The 22,393-nt window shown below is 39.7% G+C and overlaps 1 pseudogene; it reads left to right on the top strand.

Annotated features, from left to right (window-relative positions):
• Window positions 1-1,782: 1,782 nt before the first annotated feature.
• LOC143582950 (sugar carrier protein C-like) lies at window positions 1,783-8,444 on the top strand (annotated as a pseudogene).
• The last annotated feature ends 13,949 nt before the right edge of the window (window positions 8,445-22,393 follow it).

Raw genomic sequence — 22,393 nt, 5'->3', positions numbered from 1 at the left:
GGTTGTGAATTACTTTCATCATCCCTTGTGCTTCTTGTTTGGTTATCATTGAACATGTGTTAACTATGATTATGATGGTGTTTTAACTCTGATAGGTCAAATTTGACCGAATGATTTGCTATCTTTTGACCAAGTACAATTGCTTGCCAGTTTCAATCAAGTTTGATTTTGAACGAGCATGTGTTACTATGATAATCTGATTTAACCATCTTTGAGTGATCAACTATGTTCTTGTTGATGGTGATGAATGAAATTTGACCGTGGTTGAATACAGCACTATTCATTGTTTTGACTTTTTATTTGTTATCACTATATAAATCATATTTACAATAATGTTCAACAAAGGCCTGTTCTTTAGTTTGTTTTGCCTAGAAAGTTTCCATATGAATTAGTTTTTATATTTGTTTTGTTCAACAAAGTTTCCATGAAATTTCATGTTTTGTATTTATATCCGAAACCCGACCCTACCCGAAATACCAGGTTTCGCCAATATTAGGTTAAAACCTGACCCTATCCGAAACCCAATGGAACTGGTCAAATACCCAACTATACCCGAAACTGGTTCCTACCCGGACCCGGTTTTGACTTTTGATGACCATACCCGGTTCTGGTTCCTATAAATACCCGGTTTTTACACCTCGACACCAATTACATATATAATCATTCAACTTTCTTTATTGAGATTGATTAACTTACCTGATGGATTAGGAGATTGATTGACTCGTTTTTGATTATTAGGAGATTGGTTAACTAATGTTGTAGTATTTTTAGCACATATATACATCATCGCATATCTACGAAATGCTAAACATTTTTGTACGGTCTATTAAATTTGAACTTGCTTGGCTCGCATTTAACAACATTTCTACACATTTTGTTTTACAACAATTATGTAATTTTTTAACATGAATTCGGAAGTGTTTTATGAGTTATTCTCCAAATATTTTAAACAATTATGCTCATCTTTAATGACAATTCTGAATTGCTTTTTACAGTGTTTTTGGCAACAATCTTGCATTGTCTTCGAAAGTATGCATATTTTTAACAACATTTCTACTTAGTTTTCAACATTTATTGTTAAAGTTGCATCATGATCATGGGGGAGTTTGAATTTTTTTGAAGTAAAAATTGAAACTAATTATCCATTTTTAGCGGAACTGATAAAAAAAAAGAAAGAAAGAGAGAAAAATTATGGATCCGTTTCTAGGTTTTAATATGAGACTAGTAGGAAGATAAACGAGTAAAACAATAGGGAGTTAACGATACTATATAGCCTACTAGGTTATTGAGTTGTTCACAACACGGGTAGAAGTTAGTAATTCTCCAGGTAAACATATATGATTATATATTTGAATATTAGATTATTTATATGTATATAACTTTTAAAAGTATATAACTTTTAAAACGGTTTTGTTATAGATTCATATAAGATTTTATTTTGTTGTGTCTAATTCGTTTGATTCGGTTATTTTTGTATAATACCTATAAGATAAACACGTACAAATACCGCCTAACTTAGATTTGAATTTAATCTAGATTAGATGTAACGAAAAATAATTAATTTGTAATTCAAAATCCAACTTAAAACTAAAAGATAAACACGTACAAATTAAATCCTGAATTGACCGACCATGCATACTAGAAATAGAATTATTTAGGCGTTTGATTCCAACTCAAACACAAGAACTGATTTCATCAATAAATACATACAAACTTGTAGCATGTATTTTTGCAATTCGTTATTCATTCTTCTATTATATTGATCTATAATTCTATACCACAATGGCTGGTGGTGGTGTGATCTCTTCTGGTAATGGAAAAGCTTACCCGGCAAACTCACATTCAAGGTGGCGATAACATGTTTGGTGGGGCGGTCTGATCTTATCGGAATCTCAGGCGGTGTGACATCCATGGAACCGTTTCTGAAGGAGTTCTTCCCTGAGGTTTACCGAAAGGAGTCGGAGATGAATTAAGGCTTCAAGCAACCAATACTGCAAGTTTAACAGTGCAACATTAACCTTGTTCACGTCATCCTTGTATTTGGCTGCTCTCTTCACATCATGCGGCGCGTCCTTTGTAACCAAGGCTTGTGGCCGGAAGATGTCCATGCTCATCGGTGGAATCACTTTCTGCATCGGTGCATTATGCAATGGCTTTGCGGTATCCGTCTGGATGCTAGCTTATTGTTGGCCGGCTTCTTCTTGGTATCGGTATAGGATTTGCTAATCAGGTAATTCATTCTTTACTATCTGTTTGATGATAATTATTCAATAAAACTTATGTTTTAGACGTAGCATTAACTGAATATTGAAAATAATATATGTATGTGTTTTTGTGTTTTATAGTCGGTACCTCTATATCTCTCCTACAAGTGGCGTGGTGCATGCAACGTGCTCTTTCAACTCTCGATCACCGTCGCTATTCTAGTCGCGAATGCTGTAAACTACGGGTTTTCCCAGATCAAGGGCGGCTGGGGCTGGCGTTTGAGTCTGGGCGGTGGCTATAATCTTCATCATCGGGACTTTAACACTCGCGGACACTCCAAACTCCCTTATTCAACGTGGCAAGCTTCAAGAAGCCAAACAAAGATTACTCAAAATCCGCGGTGTTGATAATGTGGATGAAGAGTTCAACGATCTCGTTGAAGCAAGTGAAGAGTCTAAAAAGATTAAGAGCCCATGGCTCAATCTTCTTAGCCGTAAATACAGACCGCAGGTGTTCTTTGCGGTTGCCATTCCGTTCTTTCAACAACTAACCGGCATGAATGTGTTCATGTTCTACGCTCCGGTTTTGTTTAAAACCATGGGATTTGGAGACAACGCTTCCCTCCTTTCCTCGCTCATCACCGGGGCTGTTAACATGATAGCAACTATCGTTTCTGTCCTCTTGGTCGATAAATATGGAAGAAGGTTTTGGTTTTTTGAAGGTGGCATTCAAATGTTGGTTTGTCAGGTAAAGAATATCTGAATTTAAATGATCAAAACGTACTATAATGTAGTTGTCTATAGGTTTTGTGAAATTAATTAATCTTTGTATTATTATTTTTGTAGGCTGTGATCACTTTTGCAATTGGTTACAAGTTTGGGATTAACGGAAACCCGGGTGAGCTTGAGAAATGGTATTCGGCGCTCGTAGTTATAGCCATCTGCGTATACATTGTCGGGTTTGTGTGGTCTTGGGGGCCGTTGGGTTGGATCGTTTCCTAGCGAAATCTTTCCGCTCGAGATCCGATCGGCCGCGCAAAGTGTTACTGTTTCAGTTAACATGTTATTCACCTTCTTCATTGCACAAATCTTCCTACAACTGTTGTGTTATTTAAGGTACATAAAACATATATATTTAAGGATACAACAAACAAGGATGATCAAGAAAACGGAAAACAGTTTACGTTGGAAGTTAATCGTGAAACAAGCTTAAAATAAAGTTGGAGGGTGACGTGAAAATTTTGGTTTATTGTAATTAGTTTATTTGAGTTTTAGTAGAATTAGATTAGGGTTTCAAGTTTTCATTAGTATAAATAGAGAGAGGGTCTAGGGTTAATTGTAATGTGTGGTTTTAGTTTTTAATAACTAAAAGAGTCGTGAGGAGTTCTCACGAAATATCGTGTTCTTAATCCAATTATTTCAACAGTTTATGAATGAACTTTGGAAAATGGGTTGATGAACTGACTAGCTTAGTACTCACCGCCGTAAGATGACATATCACAACTTAACAAGCGTGTATTTTAGGGAGGTGTAATGCCTCGACTAGTAAAGAGGAAGGGTCAGTGTGAACAAGGAACTCGAAATGTCTATTGACGATTGGGAAAGCGAGTAGTTTTTTTGTTGTAATTCTTTTTCGTCGGAAATCCTTGAATAATTAACCATGAAACTACTACACATAAGTCCCCTCCTCTCACCTCCTTGTCAAAGAAATTAAGTACAACATATAGACTTCATAATGATGATCTTAGATAATGGAAACAAAATTGAAAACAAAAAAAGTCGTTTTTGACATTAAATTTAATCCTAAGCTAAGAAATGATTTATAGCTTGGCAAATCTCATCCTTTGCTTTTTCATTGGGAATTAAGGGAGAGAGATGGTTTTACAAAACCTCACAGCTCTTTTCGGGCTTTCGATGGTTTTGGCTTGATTACATTCCCGAGAAGAATCAACACCACCGGAATGATAGTTCCAATCAGTGACGGATTTAGAATTTTTTTTTATCTGGTTCGCTATTTTAAGATGCTCTAAATATATAAGAACGCGTATAAAAAAATTGGGTCGGGTTGACGATTCGGATTGGTTTAACGGTTCGGGTCAAGTAAATGCTCCACTACGGTTCGAAAAACACCTGGTTCGCTAAAAAAGTCGCTATTAAATGCTCCACTACGGTTCGAAAAACACCTGGTTCGCTTGACCCGGTACTCATTGGAATAAATCCGTCCCTGGTTCCAATGTAGTACACGCTCCCGTATGCAGCCACTGTTTCATGTAGACTTAATACCTGTGTCATCAATGTCAACACCAGTCAAAATTGGGTTCTAATTTCCTCGATTTAATAAGAAGAAATTTATACTAACCATAAAACCAATGCAGGAATAGTTTAGAACAAGAAGCGTGTAAGCAAAGTTTAAGAGACTTAAAAGACTTCTTAACCAATGCCAAATGTGGCGGGACCGCCTGCTGCCATCTGTAAATGGCTATGCTCATAGACGAATATAAACAATTGTAAGGTGTTTAATCAAAGAAGATTTGAGCTCCTAACCATAATGATGAGGATCCAGGATGCTTGATTTGTCTTCTTTATCAAAGAAGATTTTCCTTATCAGTTGTTAAGGTAGTGGAGATGACTGGTCGCTCGCCATTCTCTAACTTTGTTTCTTTAGTGTGCCTTTTGGCTGCGGAAAACGAAGTTCCATATATGCCTGAGCCACCGGAAATGAAGTTGATGACTTGTGCGTCTTGTGGGGGGCGGAGTTGCTTTCATACACCTTTATGTTGGGAGTTTGAAAGCGTTTTGGGATCTCTGCATCACATAAGGGTGGAGCAAATCTGGACAGCTTATGGCTCCCTTCTGGTATTTCAGGGATTGGACGGACCACTCCTGGAAAGCTGGATATCATATCGTTAAGCATCTGAAGTTTCTTAGCCATAGCTTGGTAGATACTGAATCCAGCATAGAGCTAAGGTTAGTATCTAAGGATATGTGATTATATGTGTTACCTCTGAGTTGGTTGAACGTTGGCATCCCATAAGAGTAGCTAAAATAAGAAGCATCTGCTATAGGAGTTGGTCCACCAGAGGCAATGGTTTGCATGGGGATGATGTCTCCTTCATGGACCTCTTAGGATCTTTGATGTTGAACCCCTGAGGATCCTTGATTCTGCCAGAAGGTTCCTTGAGGTTGGGAGTTGAAAGATCCTTGAGGATACAATCCAGAGGATCCTGGTTGAAGGATAGACGATCCTTGTTGAAAAAACGAGGATCCTTGAGTTTGTTGACCCATGGATCCTTGTTGAAGGAACGGGGATCCTTGAGTTTGCTGACCTATAGACCCTTGTTGGAGGATAGATGATCCTGGCTGCAGGAACGAGGATCCTTGAGTCTGTTGACCCCTGGACCCCTGTTGAAGGATAAATGATCCTTGAGTAAGTTGAGCCAAGGATCCTGGAGTGGTGAAATCCAGCATCCTAGGCACCAAAGGAGTCTGATCCTCCAGTGGCCTCTTGCTCTTCTTGAGATCTTCTATCTCACGAAGGATTTTCTGATTAGACCTGCTTTGCTGCTCCATATATGCTTCAACCTGTGAAAACATAGTAGAAACATCATTGTTAGAATTAACCACCAAAGTGAAAGCAGTGGTTTTTGAGCTCTGGAACACTAGAAGTTGTGTCTTGTTTCCAATCGCGGTGACCCTTGGAGCTACTGCTAGTGGAGGAGGCATCGGTGGTAAGGTTCTTGGTGGGTGAGAAACTGATGAAGGCATAGTGGATGAAGTAGAAGATTGTTGAGAGGCCATTGATGGTAGTATAGGTAATAAAGTTGAAAATTGATAGGAATTAATATGGATTATAGCACCAATTGCCCCACGGTGGGTGCCAAATTGTTTTGGTCAAAAATCAACTAAGGATAATGTAACCAAATCCGTAAATATGAGGTTTAGTGCTAATTCGATGATAACAATAATGAAACGATGGCAAACACAAACACGAGGATTTTTTACGAGGAAAATCCCTTAATCTTTAGTGGATCGCCGGCTTAAAAACCCCGGGTGACGACAGTTGTCTTTCACCACTTTATTAATCAAAAATCGGGTTACATTGGTGGAGATTATGATCAATGATTACAATGAAAGCTATGTGTGTGTGAACTGATAGAGAAATTTTTGAGCAGTATTCGTGAACGTGTTGTGACCTAATTGATCATAATCTCATTTATAAAAGTAAACAACAACTAACAACTACTCCTACAAATCCGCCACTCTTCTCCGAACTCCTTCAATGTCTTTTGACCACGTGCTAAGAGTCTCCAATAGCGAAATATGAGGTGGACTCAGTCATAGATCCGTTGTACCTATCAAGCACAACACCATTCAAACACAATTATTAGTAAACAGATAATACCGAGTATCCTTGATCCTTAGCAACCTGGAACATATCTCAAGGATAATTCATCCATAAGTTACTTAAGGATACATGATCCTCAGCATAAATTCTATGCCCTAACAACTATTACTATTACTATCAGAGCACAAATCATAAACATATTATGGTAAGAACCTTATCACATTAATTTTTTTTATATGCCCAACGGTTATATTAATCAAAATGTGTGTCATTTGAACGTTATGTATAAAACTCTAGCTTCGAAACGCCACTGAAAACTCCAGAGCGGGGCGGTGTTCTACGAAATTTAGGCTCCATAAAGCCACCAACATTGGCTGACTTAGGAGAAGACTCGTTGTCTTGACATAGTGAAATTATAAGAAATTGTAAAGCTGAGTACTTGATGTGCCTGGTGAATAATGTGATCACTTCCTTGGAAGAGTTAGACTTTTTTATTTGTGATCCCTGCCATTTTAAGGTGATGACTAGTGAAGAAAACTCTCGATCGAGGATCAGGTAAAAGACGTAGAATGAATTAGTTAACATTCACTTGAACCTCTATAAATCCGGTTGTCATCTTTAAACTTAAACTCTTTACTTATTTGTGTTTATTATTTTTAAGTTGTGTAAAGAGTTTGACAAAGTCATTATTAGCTTGTTAAAATTGGATAAAAGAAAAAAAAAAGTTCACACCCTACCCTTCTAGTTTTGTAAATTTTCTAAAGTTATAAATCTTGTGTTAATTTTTGTTATATTATAAAAAATTAAAGTTTGTTTTATGGTCCTTTTGTAAAATTGTAAATAGCAATGGTGGTGGTGGTGGTGGTGGTAGCTATTTTTTTCCCATGCGTGTTGCGCCGGGTAGGGATGAACATTTGTTCCAAATACCCATACTTGTAATCATACACATTCCTGTCCCGTACCGATTTAGCTTATTCAGTACATGTATTAGTACTCATTTTTGTTGAATTTCGGTACATGTACAATCGGGTACAAGTACGGGTACGTTTGGTATTTTGTACATGCTTGGAATATTTAAGGGTTTAATTGGGATTCTTCATATTTTATATATAAAATATATTCTCCAACGATGTTATTATTGAACAAGTACCAAACGTTTCTTCAACAAATAATATAACATCCAAGACTTGAACCAACAAACAAATCACTTAAAGTCGAATACAAATTAGGGTTCTTTAATACTATCTTACCATTAAATCGGCACCAATTTGGTACTTGTACTAATTTGGTATCCGTCACGTACATGTGCAAGTACTGAAACCTGAACTAATTCAGGTTGTTTGTTACTTGTACTGGTACCGGTGTCAAGATCGTCGAAAATTTGGAAATAAAAAAGCAAAGTGGTACAAAAACGAGTACCATACCGAAACACCCGTACCATACTGAAAAATTTGGTATGAGTATTGGTACATGCTTTTATTGATTTTAGGTACGAGTACAGGTACGAGTATGGATACGAGTAATGTCCCAAGCTCATTCCTAGCACTGGGGCAGCTGATATATGCTTATGTACTCTTTGTGAATTCGTTCGGATTCGGTTACGTTCATTACAGTCCAGAAACTAAAAAAAACCCGTATAGCTTATGATACAAATAATATGTTTAAAATGATGTTTATACGGTACTTGTATTGGTACTCATTTTTGTTGAATTTCGGTACATGTACAATCGGGTACAAGTACGGGTACGTTTGGTATTTTGTACATGCTTGGAATATTTAACGGTTTAATTGAGATTCTTCATATTTTATATATAAAATATATTCTCAATATTAAATAATATAATGTTTTTATTGATTTTAGGTACGAATACAGGTACGGGTACGGATACGAGTAATGTCCCAAGCTCATTCCTAGAACTGGGGAAGCTGATATATGGTTATGTACTCTTTGTGAATTCATTCGGATTCAGTTACGTTCATTACGTTCCAGAAACTAAAAAAAACCCGTATAGCTTATGATACAAATAATATGTTTAAAATGATGTTTATACGGTCAGTAAAACCCGGATGTTTTGGTGGCGAATCGACACAAATTCAGTCGATTTCGGTTATGACGCATTTCAAACTACATTTATTCGGTCGGTGAAACCAAGACGTTGTCGCGCGGTGGTGAATCTGGTCTGTCTCGGTTCCAACACATTTTACACTACCTTTATTCGGTTGGTAAAACCTAGACATTGCGAGGGTACTCGATGCGAATTCGATCTTTATGATACTTGAACTAGAAAATTGTTAAATGTTAAAACCAAAAAGAGATAAAATTCATTGCAAAAAAGAAAAGAAATAAAAGAAATGACCCTTGTTGGAAATTTCATGTTTTGTATTTATATCTGAAACCCGACCCTACCCGAAATACCAGGTTTCGCCAATACCAGGTTAAAACCTGACCCTACCCGAAACCCGATGGAACTGGTCAAATACCCAACTATACCCGGAACCGATTCCTACCCGACCCGGTTTTGACTTTTGATGTACATACCCGGTTCTGGTTCCTATGAATACCCGGTTTGTACACCTCTACACCAATTACATATATAATCATTCAACTTTCTTTATTGAGATTGATTAACTTACCTGATGGATTAGGAGATTGATTGACTCGTTTTTGATGATTAGGAGATTGGTTAACTAAAGTTGAGTTTTTTTAGCACATATATACATCATCGCATATCTATGAAATGCTAAACATTTTTGTACGGTCTATTAAATTTGAATTTGCTTGGCTCGCATTCAACAACATATCTACACATTTTGTTTTACAACAATTATGTAATTTTGTTAACATGAATTCGGAAGTGTTTTATGAGTTATTCTTCAAATGTTTTAAACAATTATGCCCATCTTTAATGACAATTCTGAATTGCTTTTTACAGTGTTTTTGGCAACAATTTTGCATTGTCTTCGAAAGTATGCATATTTTTAACTACATTTCTACTTAGTTTTCAACATTTATTGTTACTTAAAGTTGCATCATGATCATGGGGGAGTTGAATTTTTTTGAAGTAAAAATTGAAACTGATTATCCATTTTTAGCCGCACTGATAAAAAAAAAAAGAAAGAGAGAAAAATTATGGATCCGTTTCTAAGTTTTAATATGAAACTATTAGGAAGATAAACGAGTAAAACAATAGGGAGTTAACGATACTATACAGCCTACTAGGTTATTGAGTTGTTCACAACACGGGTAGAAGTTAGTAATTCTCCAGGTAAACATATATGATTATATATTTGAATATAAGATTATTTATTTGTATATAACTTTTAAAAGCATATAACTTTTAAAACGGTTTTGTTATAGATTCATATAAGATTTTATTTTGTTGTGTCTAATTCGTTTGATTCGGTTATTTTTGTATAATACATATAAGATAAACACGTACAAATACCGCCTAACTTAGATTTGAATTTAATCTAGATTAGATGTAACGAAAATAATTAATTTGTAATTCAAAATCCAACTTAAAACTAAAAGATAAACACGTACAAATTAAATCCTGAATTGACCGACCATGCATACTAGAAATAGAATTATTTAGGCGTTTGATTCCAACTCAAACACAAGAACTGATTTCATCTATAAATACATACAACCTTGTAGCATGTATTTTTGCAATTCGTTATTCATTCTTCTATTATATTGATCTATAATTCTATACCACAATGGCTGGTGGTGGTGTGATCTCTTCTGGTAATGGAAAAGCTTACCCGGCAAACTCACATTCAAGGTGGCGATAACATGTTTGGTGGGGCGGTCTGATCTTATCGGAATCTCAGGCGGTGTGACATCCATGGAACCGTTTCTGAAGGAGTTCTTCCCTGAGGTTTACCTAAAGGAGTCGAAGATGAATTAAGGCTTCAAGCAACCAATACTGCAAGTTTAACAGTGCAACATTAACCTTGTTCACGTCATCCTTGTATTTGGCTGCTCTCTTCGCATCATGCGTCGCGTCCTTTGTAACCAAGGCTTGTGGCCGGAAGATGTCCATGCTCATCGGTGGAATCACTTTCTGCATCGGTGCATTATGCAATGGCTTTGCGGTATCCGTCTGGATGCTAGCTTATTGTTGGCCGGCTTCTTCTTGGTATCGGTATAGGATTTGCTAATCAGGTAATTCATTCTTTACTATCTGTTTGATGATAATTATTCAATAAAACTTATGTTTTAGACGTAGCATTAACTGAATATTGAAAATAATATATGTATGTGTTTTTGTGTTCTATAGTCGGTACCTCTATATCTCTCCTACAAGTGGCGTTGTGCATGCAACGTGCTCTTTCAACTCTCGATCACCGTCGCCATTCTAGTCGCGAATGCTGTAAACTACGGGTTTGCCCAGATCAAGGGCGGCTGGGGCTGGCGTTTGAGTCTGGGCGGTGGCTATAATCTTCATCATCGGAACTTTAACACTCGGGGACACTCCAAACTCCCTTATTCAACGTGGCTCGACGTTCCCTTTCTGCTCGCTCTGCTCTCTCTTGAAGCTCATGGAACCCGTCAGCTATTTTTTGCTTGTCATTTAAATATTCAGTAGCACGAGCTTCCACCTCATCGCACGCATGCAGAAGCGAGTCATATGTGGCCTGCTTATGAGTAGCTCTTTTTTCCATGAGCTCAGTCCGCTCATTCTCCACTTTCGACTCCGCTTCAAGCTCTTGGATAAGAGCACCTTGGCGGGTCACTTGGGCCTCTAGGGCCGAATTGGCATCAAGTGCCTTGGCCAAATCCTCCTTCTTCCCCTGGGCATCGTCCCGAGCAGCTTGAAGGACGACATTTTCCTGTTGCAAGAATCCCTCCACTGACGGGATGCAATGGCATGTTTGTTCACCTCCGCTTTTAGAGAAATCTCAGCATCTGATAACTTCCACCCCATCAAGTGTTTGTTCACCCCATCGTTGCTCATGAGCCTCTTTCTTTGCTTCATCAGTGGCTCGAGTCATCTCACCCCATCGTTCTCCCATTGATCGCCACTCACGCAAAAATTTTTGCCCACAAGCCATTGTATTGGCTAAAGACGAAGAGTAATCTCTGTGAAGATCATGGCGAGAACGACCGCGCTGATAGATCCGCTCAGCAGGAGGAACACATTGATTGACAAACGTTGCACAAGTGTCCGGATCTGTGAAACGAGATTCCTTCACAATATTCCAGTTACGAATGTACATAGGGTTATCCTCCCCTGGATTAGGCTCCCCATAATAATCAGAACTTGACGCTTGGGGGCGTGCAGGGATGGAGGAGAAAATGGGAAGCAGCGATTGATGAGGAACATCTTGTGTTACCACTCCTTCAACGTTCAATGATGGACGTTGAGAGTTTGAACCTTCCCCCTCACCTATCAAAATTGGTGATGGAGAAACCAAATACCGAGGTGGAGTTTGGTGTGCAGCATCTTGCATTTTAGACGCCTCCACATCCACAACCGGGTCCTTCCCATTGGAACAGGAAGCATCCCCAGTCCCAAACATATAGGACAGAGGATCTTCAGTCTCTGGCTGAGAGAGGGGAACCTCTTGATTTTCCTCAGGTGGAGGAGATGGTGGTTTCTCGTCTTCCTCTGGCGGGGGAGATGGCGGTTTTTCATCTTCAGGCGGCCGAAACGGTGGTTTATCTGATGAAACACCTCCACCAGTAGCTGCAACTGGATCTACATACAGCAAAATCATACTTAAGTATCAATAAAGCATAAAAGAAAAGATAAAGTTCACACATCGACTTACCAGCCATCCCCTTAATACGTTCAGCAAGGCTGACCCTTTGCTTTTTCTATTAGTGAGTCCGCTGTTTTTTTGTTGCGGGTCCTCCCTCAGTATCCGTGGGGCGTACGCCTGCATCACTTGCTCGGGAGAACTAGAGCTTCCTCTTTCGCACTAGCTTTGCTGACACGTATGCAACAGATGAAATTTCAGACGTAGCATCAGACTCATATTCTTCTTGGGATGATGATTTGTCACTCGAAGAGAGAATCACGATCATCCAATCAGAAATAATAATATTAAGCGGACGAGGATTGAGGATATACGCACCTGTTTGGAAGATGGCTTCCGAGATTAGTGGTTCCGCGCGAACTTTAGTTGGAAAGAGGAAATTTCCTCGAGTCCTATCCAGAATAGGGAGATCTTTCATATCGCTGATCCTCTTTTGAGGACAACCCATGTTGTCGAAAAGGGCATTGATCATACTCACTTCACCTGAAACATACACATGGAAAGGTCAAAAAAGAAGTTTTACAAAACAGAAGATCCAAATAAAACGTATAAAACCTATGTTCGTTCACGTCCATGAATATTGGCTCTAAGTCAGGATATGGCCACAGACGGCTCATACCCGCCAATACTAGAGCTTCCCTCGAATGGCACGCATCGGAGAAGGATTCAACATTAATAGGCGGAACCACTCCTGGCCTTCATGGGGAGCCGTAACCACGTCCGGCAACGCCTCATTGGCCGGACGTCGGACCATCGGATCCGGACTCACGTCTTCCGAGATCCAGAAGAATCGGGTCTGCCATTCTTCAGAAACCTCGGAAGGTTCAGTCCCAATAATCCTTCCGGATATCGGACACCTCTAAACCACCCACCATGATTGATTATACGGTAAAAGATCGGGAATCGGTCAACGCGTGGTAGCATCCCATTTGCCTTACACACAAATTCAAAATGTCTAATTTGCGTTAGTGTAAGTGGGTGTAATTGGGGAAGATGAATCCCATAGGCACTGAGTACCTTATAAGAAACTTGGTAAAATAGTTGGAATAAACAGCCATCTTTCCGGTAGGTGGCCTGCTGGCTACGGATCCGGCAGTAGGGAACTCCAGTCCCCAATCCGGTGGAATGCCGTAAATAGGAAGCAATTCTTCATATTCGGCTTGGTCCCGGTTAATCTCCACATAGTCGATATTGGGAATTAATGATTTCTTATTACTAGCCATAAGTCCAATGGCAAAAGGGAAAGAACGAGCAATCTTGAATGGAATCGATGGATTAATCAGAAGATTAAGAAAAACGAAGAAGAAATAAGATATGAAAGGCGATAAAACTTCAACAAAAGTATAACTTCCTCTGTTTATACCCATCGCAGTTAATGCGATGGGATACGAACAGCGGAGAGAGAAAGTATCGCCCACTCAGCAGACGCCACGTCACGCGGGAAATTCGAAAAAGAGAAAAAGTTGTACAGTCGGGTATAGTGATAGCAGACATAAACGTCTTGTCATCTGTCCACGCCCCTGCAAGTTGTCAAATTGTCCTTTTCATGGTTATCCACACCACAAACATAGGATATTTTTCTACCAACTCCAAAATTCAAAAACCCCTAAATATATCTTAAGACCAAAATTTCACCCGCATAAAAACTTCATGCGGAAGAAACAATGGACTGGGGGACTTATTGAGGTAGGGAACCAAATAGACCCAAATACCCTTAAGTACCACCAGCGGGTCAGAGGAATACTCCTCATAAATCACCCGCAGGACATATGGCTCACCCGCACAACTCAATAAAGGAAGAAAAACGTTACGACCTAGAGACCATGCGCGGAAGCATCCGGACACCCTCAAAAGGCATCCGCAGGGGAATATCCTTACCGGCCAGGATGACCAGAAGGCTGTGTCATATGATAGCTGTAATTAACTAATTACCTTCTAGAATAATTATCAAAATCCTTTCTTAGAGAATGCGTGACCCATCAACCAATGAATGGAGGACAGCTGGCCAGGTTGTTATAACCGTGCACATGGCCAGGGTTATCTCATCCTATCATAGAGATACACGTTTCCAGATTGTTATAATCATTCACATGGGACGTATAGCTCAACCTCTTATATGAGGGCACGTGTCCAGACGGTTAGGGGAACATCTTCTAGAAAGGGACAGCTGGCCCCATCATATTCCCACACTCTTCGGCTATAAATACCCTCTCAATCTCCATACGGTATTCATTCACTCCCCACTATCTACTCTAAATACTTAAGTACTTTCTCTCTATAAGAACGGTACTTATTCTCACGCCGGAGGGTGGTTACGGGAAGAACCCCCCCCCCCTCTTGTCCTTCCCGTAACGAGCTCATGGTGTCTATTTTGCAGGTTCTTGTCACTGGACTTTGGTAGATTGAGCTCATATCATTGTTGGTTGTTATCGTATCATACCATGTGGACTCATTGGATCTAAGACCCATCAATGGAAGTAGATTCGTGTTTCTTCACTAATCTAATAAATTATTAATAACCATAGTTTGCACGTGTAATGATAAATCAATGCAAGAATTACCAGGTGTGCACACACCCTACCCAGAAACAGGAGCCCATGCTTTAGCCTTAAAATTATAAATTAATGAATAAGTGACATATAATACTTTCGCAAGACAAAGATGCGCTTGTAGCCGAGGATGGAAAACTAAAGCTATTGGAAACTTCCCTTCATTTCTTCTCTTCAAGAACATGATTTTGGTTTTGGAAATAAAAAAATATTAAATCAGTTACAAAATATATGTCCAAAAACTCATAAGAAACAACCTAACATAAACCTAAATAACAGACACATCAACCAGAATACAACAAATGTATGGGACCTAACATGACCTGATTAACCTAAATTTTTTTTATATACATATTGATACTCTAAAATTACAAATTTACAACCAAAAATACACGTGCATACAATTATTACATTTGAACAAACAAAAAACTAATGCTTGTTTCTTTATTATCATATATATTAAAACACCTAATAAGACGAAGTTGACATAAAACGCATATTGTTATAGAAAAAATATTGTTTTAAAATAAGAGTTAAACAGTCAACCCACTAACCCTCAATCGACCCATTTAGCTGTTTGTGGGTTCGACCAAACATGTTTAAGCGTAAATCACTCAATTTGTCTATAATATTGTCTAACAAAAAAAAAGTAAAGGGTTAAACGAATCAAGCCACTAATCCTCTATTGACCCATTTAACTAAATGTGTTTGTGGGCTTTACACGAACGTTTTTTAAGAATAAAGCACCCAATCAGATACATGTTGATTTTCTCGGTTTCGTTTCGGTTCACTTTCGTTTTGGTTTCAGTTTCTTCGATATCTAATTACAGTTTTTTTAGTTTCATTTTGGTTTGATTTTTTTGGTTATTGGTTTCGTTCAGTTCAGTTTCAGTTTTAGTTTTTGGTTTCCATTTTTTAGTTTCGTTTCACTTCATATTCAAATTGTTGGTTGTTAGTTTTATTTCAGTTTGTTAGGTTTGGTATTGACTTTTAGTCAAATACACTTCTTAATGGTAACCGAACGATACAAATTCTTCTTGTTAATTCATAGATTGGTTTGACTTTCGGTCACATAATGTACACTAAATAGTGCAGAGTCCATTAAAATGACATAATTTAAAAATAAACCCAATTAATTTAAAATTTAATTTCATTACAACAATCTACATCAAAGACATACCTTCTTCGTCTTGAATCTTATCTTTGACATTGACTTTGTAGGGTTCTTCAACTAAAAGCAATTAACATCCACCAACCGTCATGTTTGGACGTACCGTTATTTGTTAATCAATACATTACGAGCACAATACTACATTAAACAATAATAGTTAACATTAATCCAAGATAACCTTAAATGTGACAGTACCTTTTATAAATAAACAAATAGAAAAATGAAAATTCAAAACGTCAAAACTCATGAAATTGCCATTTAATCATTAAAAACCAACCTTAAATGTGAAAGCATCAATTGACAGCTGCAAAAATTGAAAAAAAAAATATAAGCACTATGCTCCATCTCCACATTAAACCAATTAACCGAAAGTTGGTAGTTCAATTCGCAATAATAAACAATTTTTAATTTAAAATGTGGATACCTAAAAAAGTGACATGATAACTATAGAGGTAGAGTACCAAAACGACCCAAATATCCTTAAGTACCACCCGCCGGTCAGAGGAATACCCCTCATGTGCCACCCGCGGGTCATATGGATCACCCGCATAACTCATTAAAGGAAGAACAACGTTACGTCCTAGAGACCATACGCGGAAGCATCCGGACACCCTCAGAAGTCATCCGCATGGAAGTAGTCTCACCCACCAGGATGACCAGAAGGCAATGTCACAGAACAGCTGTAATTAACTAATTACCTTCTAGAAGAACTACCAAGATCCTTTCTTGGAGAATACGTGACCCATCAACCAATGTACGAAGGACAGCTGGCCAGGTTGTTATAACCATGCACATTGTCAGGGTTATATTGTCATATCATAATGAGACACGTGTCCAGGTTGTTATAACCATGCACAAGGGACGTATAACTCAACCTATTATATGAGGGCACGTCTCTAGGCGGTTACGATAGCATCTTCTATAAAAGGACAGCTAGCCCAATCACATTCCCACACTCTTCGGCTATAAATACCCTCTCAAACTCCATGAGGTATTCATTCACTCCCAACCATATACCTAAATACTTAAGTACTTTCTCTCTATTAGAACGGTACTTATTCTCACGCCGGAGGGTGGTTACGGTAAGACCACCCTCTTGTCCTTTCTGTAACGAGCTCACGATGTCTGTTTTGCAGGTTTTTGTCACTGGACTTTGGGAAATTGAGCTCATATCGTTGTTGGTTATTGTTTTATCCTACCATGTGGACTCATTGGATCTAGGACCCGTCAAGGGGAATAGATCCGTGTTTCTTCATTGGCACTATCCGTACTTGTGTTAGAACTGTGGTAATTTTTTATTTCTGTTGGTTCGAACGATATGAGTCAATTTATCGAAGGGCCGACGAGAACTTCTGCACCTGTTTCACAAACTACTGATGATGTAACACCTGGAGGCTTTACCCTGGGTCCCTTAGGTACCCTAGGACATGTAACAGCACCAGGAGATCCTACTCCAACTGACCTAGGACATGTCACGGTGCCAGGAGGTTCTAATCCTGGCGATCCGGGGCGAATCACAAGAGAAACTCGCCGGACTCTCACATAATTAGGTTTAGAAGATGATTTTGACTATTCTAAACTGGCGAGAACTCATCATCTTAGTTCCAGAGCTAGGGGATCCTTATCCCCTGATGAATGGTAACGTATTAAGCAGGAAAATGTCGCAGCCGAGTAAGAGCGTAGGGTGCGTGAAGAGCGACTCCGTGCTCGAACTCTAACTTATGTTGAATCTCCCAGGAGGTCTCCTTCCCCTCCCGTAATGGTGAGGAGGAGTCAGAGCCGTCATAGCCTTTAGACGGAGAGAGATCCGAAAGACGTATGGAGAAGGCGTGACCGTCCTCGTATAGTCATGCTAGTTCGCCGGGCTGGTTACCATAGTGACGCTGAAGAAGACTTCACTAAGCCATACCGTCCGGTAGCTTTCGCTGAAAAATCAAAGTCCATTGCACATATTGCAATAGCCCCATTCCCGATCAATGCAAAAATTCCAACATCTGTGGGAAAATACAACGAGATGACTGATCCTAGTGATCACCTGTTGAATTTTGTGGCTATGGAAGAGTCAGCGAATGAACTCTTCCTTACTGGTGTCATATGTTCGCTTTGACATTCACCGGGGCAGCGCGTGAATGGTTTGAGAAGTTACCAAACGGACAATTCAAAAGTTGAGATGATTTTATTGCTAAATTTTCCCAACACTTCAGTCAACAGAGAAAACACACTCGTGACCGGTCCGAAATATTAGACGTGGTTAGACGAAACCATGAGTCTATCGAAGACTTCATTACCCGGTTCAATAACGAAAGTCCCAATATTGGTGGGGTAAGTGAAGATATGCTGCGGGGAGCCTTCCGCAAAAATGTGAGGAGAAATGAATTGATTTGGACTCTAACTGGTAGAGATGGAATGCCCACGTCTTGGGATGAAATAATGAAAGCGGAAAAGTTGTTTGCTAAGACTTAAAAGACCTTGGCTACTGATAGTTAAAAACATAACCCAAAGGTAGAATTCCAAACTCTGAGGCCAAACAAACAAGCAAAAGGAACAATTTGGTCAAGGTTACAACCTTCCGCGAAAACATCAAAACCATTTGATGCCAGATCTTTGATAGGCAACAAGAACAAGGGGAATTCTTCAGCATGAGTCACTAACAATTGGACTCCACTGTCGAAAACTCCTGCAGAAATTCTTACCACTGAGAACGTGAATTTCAAAAAACCTCAACCGTTCACGAGAAGATCATTCCTTGATGCTAAAAAACACTGTTTGTTTCATGATGACATAGGGCATAACACGAACGAATGTGTAGCTTTGAAAAATAAGATCGAAGCAGCAGTAAAATCAGGAAAATTTGGACACTTGGTGAAAAATCCTAAACCAGAGACTGGTATGGCTCCCGTGAGAGATAACCAGGGCCCTTCCAAGAAGCAAGTCAAAGATCTAAATGTTCACATGATTCAAGGTGGACACAAAGCGGGAGGAAAGAGGAGAGAGTTTGATGAAGAGGAGTGGAAGAGTGAACTTGTAACTTTTCCACGAGTTAAAGGAGGAACTTGTAACAAAAGTCCATTAATAATCACTGCCTTCATAGGTCATTATCATTCACAATACGTCTTTTTCGATACTGGAAGCACCTCAGACATAATGTATGAGCAATGGTTTGAGCAACTTGATGAAGATGATAAAGCAAGACTAAAACCAATTCATGCTCATGTGTCTGGTTTTGGTGGTGAAGTGATGCACCCATGAGGGGTAATATATTTTTCCAGTCACTCTTGGTGATGGGATTCGTTCAAGAACCGAGAATATTGAGTTTTTGGTCTTGCCAGTGACATCCAAGCATGATATCATTTTGGCACGAGAAGCAATAGGTGACTTTAATGCTCATCCTTCTACATCTCATGGTGCGGTAAGGGTTCCAACCCATACTGGTGTAGAAATCATAAGCATTAATCGTCATTGTTTCACAACAGAAACTTCAAAAACTACCAAAGTTCCAAAGAAAATTCAGAGGACTGAACCAGAAAAGTGGGTATTAAACAAAAAATTTCCGGATCAAATAGTTGTGATTGAACTTGTTATCTCGGAGATAGTAAGGACGTTTTTGAAGCAGTTATTGACAAAGAACATAAAAATCTTCGATTGGCAACCCGCGGACATGACTGGTGTCCCGCGGAAAATTGCGGAACACAAGCTACGGGTGAATCCTGCATTCACACCGATTGTTCAAAAGAAGTGAAAGATGGGTCTGAAACAAACCAATGCAATGAACGAACAACTTCAAGATATTTTACATGCTGGAAATATTCGCAAGATCCAGTACCAAACTTAGGTGGCTAACCCGGTCATCGTTCCAAATAGCAATGGAACTTGGAGAATGTGCATAGACCTCAAAGACCTGAACAAGGCATGTCCGAAAGACTGCTATCCATTACCCGAAATTGACCATAAAGTGGATGCAGTAGCTCCATTCAAGTTTAAGTGTTATCTTGATGCCTATAAAGGCTATCATCAGATTTATATGGCAGCAGGCGTCGAAGACAAAACAGCCTTCCGCACAGATCAGGGTACATTCTGTTACAAGATGATGCCCTTCGGTCCGAAGGATGCGGGTGCTACGTATCAAAGATTGATGGAAGAGGTCTTTAAGGGTCTAATAGGGCGAAACTTGGAAGTCTATATGGATGACCTAGTCATCAAGAGCGTCGAGGAAGATCAAATGCTAAGAGACATAGAAGAAACGTTTGAAACTCTTAGACAGATCAACATGAAATTGAATCCCAGTAAATGCTCCTTCCGGATGGAAGAGGGAAAGTTCTTAGGAGTAATTGTTACGGGCGCGGGCTTCAAAGCCAACCTGGAAAAGGTTCAGGCAGTAGCCCGCATGCCTTCTCCTTCCTCCCTCAAAGAGGTGCAGACACTTAACGGACGATTTGTTGCACTAAATAGGTTCTTGGCTAATCATGCGGCTAAGTCATATCCATTTGTCTCGACTCTAAGAAATTGCCTCAAGAAGGCGCACTTCAAATGGACCGCTGAAGCTGAACAAGCATTTTTGGAAGTCAAAAAGTGTTTGATGGAGTTAACTACCCTAACAGCACCACATGCGGGAGAGCCTCTAACGCTGTACTTGTCAGTGTTTGACATTGCTGTTGGAGCCGTACTACTGACAGACACAAAGAATGTTCAAACACCAATATACTATGTCAGTAGTACGTTAACAGGTCCAGAAACCAGGTACTCAATGCTCGAAAACTTGGTCTTGGCATTGGTTAATGCTGCTAGGAGTCTCCGCAGATATTTTCAAGGCCATCCAATGAATGTGCTAACGGTGTATAAATTCAAGAATGTGTTAAGTAAGCCAGAATTGTCTGGGCGATTGGCGAAATGGACCATTGAACTGGGTGAGCATGCAATCGAACACAAACCCAGACCAGCAATCAAGGGCCAAGTGTTGGCGGATTTAAGTACAGAATTTCCACAACACAAAGAGGAAGAATGCTTGATTGAGTAGCAACCCCAGCGCCTCATGAACAAGGGCAAGTTTGATCATTGTTCACGGATGGAGCCTCATGTAATGAGGGATCAGGCGCTGGCCTCAGGCTGATTAATCCGGAAGGTCATGAATTCACATATGCTATAAAGTTGGACTTCAAGAGTACCAACAATGAAGCAGAGTATGAAGCCTTTTGGCGGGCCTGCGGATTGCCAAAAATCTTGGGGTGAAACGTATGGAAGCTCGGGTAGATTCAATGTTGATCGCGGGACAGATCAACAGAACTTATGAAGCGAAAAATGATGTAATGGCTTCATACATGTCACAAGCAAAGGATTTAATCCTTCAATTTTATTCGTGCAAAGTCATTCATATAAAGAGAAGCGAAAACAAGTCGAAGGATGCCCTTAGCAAGTTGGCTTCAACAAACTTCGAGCACTTCGCTAAGGACATTCGTATTGAAGTTCTGGATCGACCATCTGTCCCGCAGAACCAAGTTTTAGTAATTCAAATAGGCGTTGAATCTTGGATGACGCCGATCATGGCTTACTTGTCATCGAGAGTTTTATCGGAAGAGAAGGCCACGGCCCGAAAGATAAGACACAAGGACTTGAACTATCAAATGCACGATGGTGTTCTATAAAGAAGATCCTTCCAGGGTCCACTCTTACGGTGTGTAGATCCTGAGGATGCGAACTACTTGATCAGAGAAGTTCACGAAGGAATTTGTGGTCTTCACGCGGGCCCAAGGATGGTCGTAGCAAAGCTCATGAATGCCGGATACTACTAGCCGGGGATGCACATGGATGTTGTGCAAGATATCAGGAAGCCAGTGTCATGCTCCTAAAATGTTACACCCGAAGAATGAATTGGTGTCGGTAGCGTCCGCCTGGTCGTTCCAAAAATGGGCTATTGACATCATGGGACCTTTCCCAGAAGCCCGGGGACGAGTTAAATTTTTAATTGTGGCCATCAATTACTTCACCAAGTGGGTGGAGGCTAAGCAAGTCGCATCCATTATGACATCAAGTGTTAAGAAGTTCCCTTGGGAATTCATTATCTGTCAATTTGGGCTTCCACAAGAACTTGTGAGTGACAACGGGACTCAGTTTGCAGATAGCGGGTTACATGAGTGGCTGAAAGAACTTTAGCTCACCCAGATTTTCACATATGTAGCCCATCCGCAGGCCAATGGTCAGGTCGAGCGGACCAACCGAACATCAAAGAAGGGATTAAAGCAAGATTGGGTACCAAACGAACATGTTAGGTCGACGAACTACCCCATGTACTTTGGGCCTTTCGAACCCAAAGAATTCAAGTAATTCTAAAACACCGTTCAGTTTGACCTACGGCACTGAAGCC

This window comes from Bidens hawaiensis, unplaced genomic scaffold (assembly GCF_021521415.1).
Source record: "Bidens hawaiensis isolate Kalapana, Puna unplaced genomic scaffold, B.hawaiensis_p1.1 tig00032075_1, whole genome shotgun sequence".
Classification (NCBI taxonomy): domain Eukaryota; kingdom Viridiplantae; phylum Streptophyta; class Magnoliopsida; order Asterales; family Asteraceae; genus Bidens; species Bidens hawaiensis.
This window is presented reverse-complemented; position numbering and strand designations above follow the sequence as displayed.